Source organism: Drosophila miranda (assembly GCF_003369915.1).
Source record: "Drosophila miranda strain MSH22 chromosome Y unlocalized genomic scaffold, D.miranda_PacBio2.1 Contig_Y2_pilon, whole genome shotgun sequence".
Classification (NCBI taxonomy): Eukaryota; Metazoa; Arthropoda; class Insecta; order Diptera; family Drosophilidae; genus Drosophila; species Drosophila miranda.
The window spans coordinates 11,223,515-11,230,821 of NW_022881614.1; the positions used below are offsets into that span (position 1 = coordinate 11,223,515).

The following is a 7,307-nucleotide window of genomic DNA, read 5'->3' on the forward strand; positions in this document are numbered from 1 at the left end:
ATTGCATCGATTCATTTGAACCAATGATTTATCAGATGACTGACTTGAATGAGAAGCATTGGATGAAAGTGACGATGTGGAAGATTTCATATCAGACGACATTCCAGTTAAATTGCTTTCATTGTCCACCCCTTCAAAGAAGTCCTGCTTTGAAAAGCGGTCAGTTAAGGAAACAGTGCATGTCAGAAATCCCTGTATATCTATTTCACCTCTTTCAAAAAGATCCATTGCGTCCATTATTTTTTTTTAGCGATCCTGAGAACAAAAATAATTAAGCTAACATATTATTTTGAACGATTAACTTAAAATTTATTCAACTTACACGTAATTTCTTCTTCTGTGTCTGATTTCCATTACCACCATTTTGAAAGAGTAAAGCAAACTCGCGACTTTTTTCATATTCTGCATCAATAAGACATTGAACAAATTTAAAAAAGTGCCCATTTGCTCGAATTTTATTTCCCAAATTCAAATTATAAGCTTCTACTGAGCTCGTGGTTCTAGTTGACCTCTTAAACACGGATATGCTTTTTGGTCCCTCCTATAAAATTAGGGTTAAAAATTAATAAGTAAAATACAACTCAATTATTAAACAATAAATAAAATATACCTTTTTAAGCCACTGTCTATTAAAATATTTTAAAAATGGAGAAAACAGCTTCTTATTTAAGTTTATTGCTTCGCCTTTTAGAAGGTTAAATGCTTCGACAATTTTGCTTTCTGGTAAAAGCGGCAAGTGCAAAAATTTCATAAATAGCATGTAAGCTTTCTTATTGCATTTCAGCGTATTTTCAAAACCACTCGATTGCTTGGCATTTTTCTTGCATGCTTGAGTAAAATGAAACCAACAGGCGTAAAAATTCATGTTGGGATGCAGACCTTTTAACGCGTTACGCATTGCCTTTTCGTAATCTGATATAAAGGATGCTCCTTTAAGGCAGCAAATGTTCGAGTCTATATATGTGAATAAGTGCTGATAACACAGCTCCGTTTTGCGAGTCATCAAAACAAAAACAAAAGGGGTTATCTAATTAAAAAAAATTTTTGATTAGAGTTAGTAAATAAAGTGTAGCATAAGAAGAAATTTACCTTCTGCAAATATTTAATATAAATTATTAAAAGTTGCTTAAAATCTCCAAAAGGGCACACTTTAAATGTAGCATCAATTAAATAATGCCTATTATGCTCCGGAATGTTGGCTTGCATCAAGGTGATTACCTTGTCTGATGAAAATATGCAATAAGCAAACGAGCTCGATGCGTACACTTTTTTATAGAACTGATTTGCAGTATTTCCCTTGGTTATTCCAAAACGGTTCATAATATTTTCGTCTTGAAAAGCTTCCAGAACATTCTCTGCAGAAGACGGAGGCTTTGGCAAGAAAGGCTGTCTTTTTCTTTGAAAAGTGCGTTTGACAGAGTCATAATTTATTTCAATCTCCGCTTCACCTTTTGTTTTCCTAATTAATTGAATTGAAAAACGAGCGGGAACGTTGTGAGTTGCTGCGGACACCGCAACTCTACATTTATACCCGATACTTAGTCAGTATGGCTCTCCTCCGGCAGACGCCGCTAATATTAAACGACACGACAAAGAGTGCGTGCGAGAGAGAAAGAAAATCAGTCTGACCGTGGTGGCTGCGTAGCCACTGCAAATTGATTTGTTCCTATTGGCTATAAAAATGATCTGATCTGATCCAGATTCAGCAATCTCATAGATATGGTCATTATCTATGATTCTGCGTTTTTAGTTTTCTCGAATGTGCAATATTGTAGATGCAACAGATTTTCGTTTTTTGTGGGGGCGGAAGGGGGTGGGGCGAAATTCTGAGATGTACGCTTTATAGTGAGATCTAACAGAAGTGCGGATACCAAATTTGGTTACTCTAGCCTTAATAGTCTCTGAGATTTGTGGATGCCCCAGATTTTCGTCCTTTGCGTGGGCGGAAGGGGGTGTGGCGAAATTTGGACACGAAACGGTCAAGGTCCGATATCACAGGGGTGTGGATACCAAATTTGGTTGCTCTAGCTCTTATGGGTTCTGAGATCCTTGAACTCATATTTTGCAATTGGCAAAACCGACCATGAAACCTGTGTGTTAGAGAGAGACAGAGCGAGAAAGAATGAAATTGTTTTCTTGATTCTGGCTATAATAATTATACGATCTGGTTGAGATTTTACACTCTAGAACACATAGTCATCCAATACGATTCTGCGTTTTTGGTTTTAACGTATCTTTAAAAATGTGGATGCCACAGATTTTCGTCTTTTGTGGGGGCGGAAGTGGGCGGGGCGAAGTTTTGAAATATTTTTGTAGACAGAAGTCTGGATCCAAAACATCGTTGCTATAGCTCTTATAGTCTTTGAGCACTAGGCGCTGAAGGGGACGGACGGACGGACGGACGGACAGACGGACAGACAGACATGGCTCAATCGACTCGGCTATTGATGCTGATCAAGAATATATATACTTTATGGGGTCGGAAACGATTCCTTCTGGACGTTACACACATCCACTTTTACCACAAATCTAATATACCCCAATACTCATTTTGAGTATCGGGTATATGTCGTCGGAGATATGACGCTATGCCGAGAATGACCATATCTTTTAGACTGCAGAATCTGAATTGGATCGTATTATTATTATAGCCAGCATCAAGTAAACAATTTCATTTTTTCTCGCCCTGTCTCTCTCTAACACACACGTAGCATAGGCGGCTTTGCTTAGAGTAAAACATTAGCGCCTAGATCTCAGAGACTATAAAAGCTAGAGCAACCAAATTTGGTATCCACACTCCCAAGATATCGGACCGAGACGAGTTTGTTTCAAAATTTCGCCACACCCCCTTCCGCCCCCGCAAAGGACGAAAATCTGGGAATATTCACAAATCTCAGAGACTATTAACGCTAGAGTAACCAAATTTGGTATCCGCACTCCTGTTAGATCTCACTATAAAACGTATATCTCAAAACTTCGCCTCACCCCCTTTCGCCACCACAAAGGACGAAAATCTGTGGCATCCACAATTTTAAAGATACGAGAAAACTAAAAACGCAGAATCATAGATAATGATCATATCTATCCGGTTGCTGAATCTGGATCAGATCAGATCATTTTTATAGCCAATAGGAACAAATCAATTTGCAGTGGCTACGCAGCGCCCGACGTCACGATCAGACTGATTTTCTGTCTCTCTCGCACGCACTCTTTGTCGTGTCGCTTAATATTAGCGGCGTCTGCCATACTAACTAAGTATCGGGTATACATGTAGAGTTGCGGTGTACGCAGCAACTCACAACGTTCCCCCTCGTTCTTTTTATACCCGATACTCAAAATGAGTATTGGGGTATATTAGATTTGTGGTAAAAGTGGATGTGTGTAACGTCCAGAAGGAATCGTTTCCGACCCCATAAAGTATATATATTCTTGATCAGCATCAATAGCCGAGTCGATTGAGCCCTGTCTGTCTGTCCGTCTGTCCGTCCGTCCGTCTGTCCGTCCCCTTCAGCGCCTAGTGCTCAAAGACTATAAGATCTAGAGCAACGATGTTTTGGATCCAGACTTCTGTGATATGTCACTGCTACAAGTATATTTCAAAACTTCGCCCCGCCCACTTCCGCCCCCACAAAGGACGAAAATCTGTGGCATCTACATTTTTAAAGATACGATAAAATCAAAAACGCAGAATCGTACAGGATGACTATATGTTCTAGAGTGTAAAATCTCAACCAGATCGTATTATTATTATAGCCAGAATCAAGAAAACAATTTCATTCTTTCTCGCTCTGTCTCTCTCTATCACACAGGGTTCATGGTCGGTTTTCCCAATTGCAAAATATGAGTTCAAGGATCTCAGAAGCTATAAGAGCCAGAGCAACCAAATTTGGTATCCACACTCCTGTGATATCGGACCTTGACCGTTTCGTGTCCAAATTTCGCCACACCCCCTTCCGCCCCCGCAATGGACGAAAATCTGGGGCATCCACAAATCTCAGAGACTATTAAGACTAGAGTAACCCAATTTGGTATCCGCACTTCTGTTAGATCTCACCATAAAACGTATATCTCAGAATTTCGCCCCACCCTTTTCCGCCCCCACAAAGGACGAAAATCTGTTGCATCCACAATATTGCACATTCGAGAAAACTAAAAACGCAGAATCATAGATAACGACCATATCTATCATATTGCTGAATCTGGATCAGATCGGATCATTTTTGTAGCCAAAAGCAAGAAATCAATTTGCACTGGCTACGCAGCGCCCGACGTCACGCTCAGACTGATTTTCTGTCTCTCTCGCACGCACTCTTTGTCGTGTCGTTTAAGATTAGCGGCGTCTGCCGGAGGAGAGCCATACTGACTAAGTATCGGGTATAACTGTAGAGTTGCGGTGTCCGCAGCAACTCACAACGTTCCACCTCGTTAATTTTTGCGGAGGAGTTTTTGCGGCCTGTTCGTCGCCCGTCCACTTGATTTAACAATTAATTTGAAACCGCAACTACAACTGCAACTGGAACCGAAAGTGGCAAAAGGGAAATGGAAAATGCAAACCACAAAGAAAACCAAAGTCAAAGTCAGTGTTTTGCCAATTGTCAGGGCCAGCAGTTGTTGAAGGCCCTTACCACATTTTCTCATATCCGTGCACCATTCCCATACCGATTGCCACTCAAGGACATTTGGTATGTGTCAAATGGTGTCGCCACCGTCGAGCCATCCGCCTTCCACCTTCCCCTCAATCTTTGGCTGGGCAAAAACTGGCCAAAACGAAAGTGACGTTCGGCTTCCAGTCACGTTTCTGATTCGATCTGTGGACTATGGTCTATTGTGGTCTATGTGGCTCTCTCCTTGGGGGCAGAGCACTGTGCGGGGAGGGCTGGGCAATAACTGCATTTGCATACAAAGTTATTGCTGTTTTCAGACAGTCGCAGTCGCAGTTGCAGTCGCAGTGGCAGTTGCAGTTGCAGGTTCCCTTCTTCGTCTGACTGTCGCAGCGGAAATGCCAATGCTCCTTCTCGTTCTCTTTCGCCCCCTCCTCCTTCTCTCTCTCTCTCTCTCTCTCCCTCCCTCTCTATTTCTGTAGATTGATTGACGCCGCACGCAGTTTGAATATTTGATATCCTGGAAACGGCAAATAAATTGGTTTTATCTAACCAAAACACACACCACAAAAACATTTCTACTAATATTCCATCTTCATGTCTCACTCCCTGCCTTTCGATACTCTCTCTGTCTCTCCAGCAGAAAAGGCTGTACATTCACATTAGTGGATTTTTGAAACTTTTGTGAAAATTTCGCTCATTTGTAATCTGTTTTTAGTGATGAAACATGTGATACGATAGTATTTCATAGACAGATATCGATTGGTCTCCATTCGCTTATGGGAACGCCTTTCGCATCATCTGTGGTGTGGTGGAACCTTTAGGAAAGGGTATACAAATGTCGATAGACTTGACTTGCGCTTCTTTTATCTCATGCTATAGCCATAAAACTAAATTACAAAAAATTCATTGGTTCCATTGTGTGCGATTTTCACGCTTCAATTTTCAATCTTCAATCTTCATAAATGGGCAAAAAAAAAAATAAGAACAGACTGGAAAATGTAAGCAAAATGCAGGGAAAAGGAAGGCAAACGAACACAAATTCGATGGGTGCCAAGCACCTGATGGCACACAGCATAGGAATCGGAATCGGGTTGCCTTTTCAGATATATGTATGGCATATATATAGAAGGTGTATTGTCTACATATGTACACGTTTTTCTTTTCGTTTTTCTTGTGTTTTTTGTGTGTTCCGTTTTGACAGGCAATGTAAGTTATTGGTTTTTAATGCGACTCTCGTGCTATGCTATACTATCGAATGGGGGTTGGGGATGAGCTGGCGATAGGCGGCTCATCAATAACAATGATACGTAGAGTGCTGCCTGGTTCTCTGGGAGTGTTGTGTGTGCCGAATAAGCCATCAGATGTCTGTCGATTATGCAAATATTCAAATTACACGTGAATAAAATGAAATATTGATTGAATTATGTATTCTCTAATTTCAAATATAATGAAAAGTAACCAAATATTAAAGTTATTTTGCAATGGATGGCAGAATATCCGTATATGAGCGATTCGTGGCATGTGGAGACCCCTTGGACCCGCCTTTTCTGTTCCAGGGAACAATTTTCTATTTAAGGGAACCCTCTACTCTCTTTTCAGCAATTCGAAACTGCTGGAAAAACAGAAGAACACTCTCTAAAAGGCAGGATAAAAAAGTACTCACTACTGGCACTATTTATTCTGTTCCCTTTATCTCCATCTCCTGTTGAGCTATCCGTAACCCCTTATTAATTTCACTTAAACTCATATTTAATCGAAAATTCGTCGCAATCCAATTGGAAAATAATTGGATAGGGTGCGCAGGTAAGGACCTTTTAGGTCATGTCTGATATTGTTAATGCTCTCGCAACAATGCCTTCCAGTTCAATAGGGCGCACCGAGAGCCATTCTGTTCATATTTAATCATTTAACGCCTCATTAATTCATCATTTTCAATCAAATTTTACGCTTATACGAGCTCCTTACACATTCTGCAGCCGCAGCAGGCGCAGGTGTGTGTGTGTGTGTGTGTATCTCTGTGGAAGTAGTGTGTCAAGGTATTGGGGTACCACCTCGCTGACTAGGAACTCGCTTCATTGGCCACAGTTATGGCACCCGCTTCCTGGCATTCCCGATTTTCCTGGTCAGAGGAGATGGTTCCCAGTAATAAAAGTATTCTCCGAATAAAAGAGCGTTCCCACGAATAGAAGAGTATTTTCCTGAATGGCAAAGTGTTCCCACGATTAGAAACGTATTTTACCTCAGTAAGAGCGTTGCCAGGAAGAGAAAAGGCTTCGTCTGAGGCGTGTTTTCGATCCTCTACAATTGCTTTGGCTATTACCCAGAACTCTCCAACTTTGAATCCCTTCAAAGTTTTCCCATCAAAAAGTGTGGCCTACTTGAGGGCGAACACAGAGTGACTGCGGCTGGCTTCGACACGTGACACTGTTCGGGCCAGCCGCTGAAGAATAACCGTAACTTTAACATTATTATTGTATGAGCAGAGAGAGCCGCCTATGTTGTAAAACGTTGACGTTCTGCAGAGCTGCTGCGCTCTCCCGCTAAAGGGGCTCTCTGCCGCCGCCACTTCGGCAATCACTTTGATCTAACGCCGTCGTCTATAGTTTAGTTCTATGCTAACCCCTCTGCGCATTGGTTGCATATCGATCTCGTATAAGGTTTATCTGGCAATAGCAAGCAATCTGCTTCCGCTAAGCCACCAAG

The 7,307-nt window shown here is 41.4% G+C and overlaps 1 long non-coding RNA gene across 1 annotated transcript; it reads right to left on the reverse strand.

Annotated features, from left to right (window-relative positions):
- Positions 1-323: 323 nt before the first annotated feature.
- On the reverse strand, positions 324-1,377 carry LOC117192562. Its single transcript, XR_004474375.1, has 3 exons — positions 1,090-1,377; positions 611-1,027; positions 324-541 (listed from the first exon to the last, which is right to left on the reverse strand). It is a non-coding gene; the product is annotated as an uncharacterized LOC117192562 (long non-coding RNA).
- Between the last annotated feature and the right edge of the window lie 5,930 nt (positions 1,378-7,307).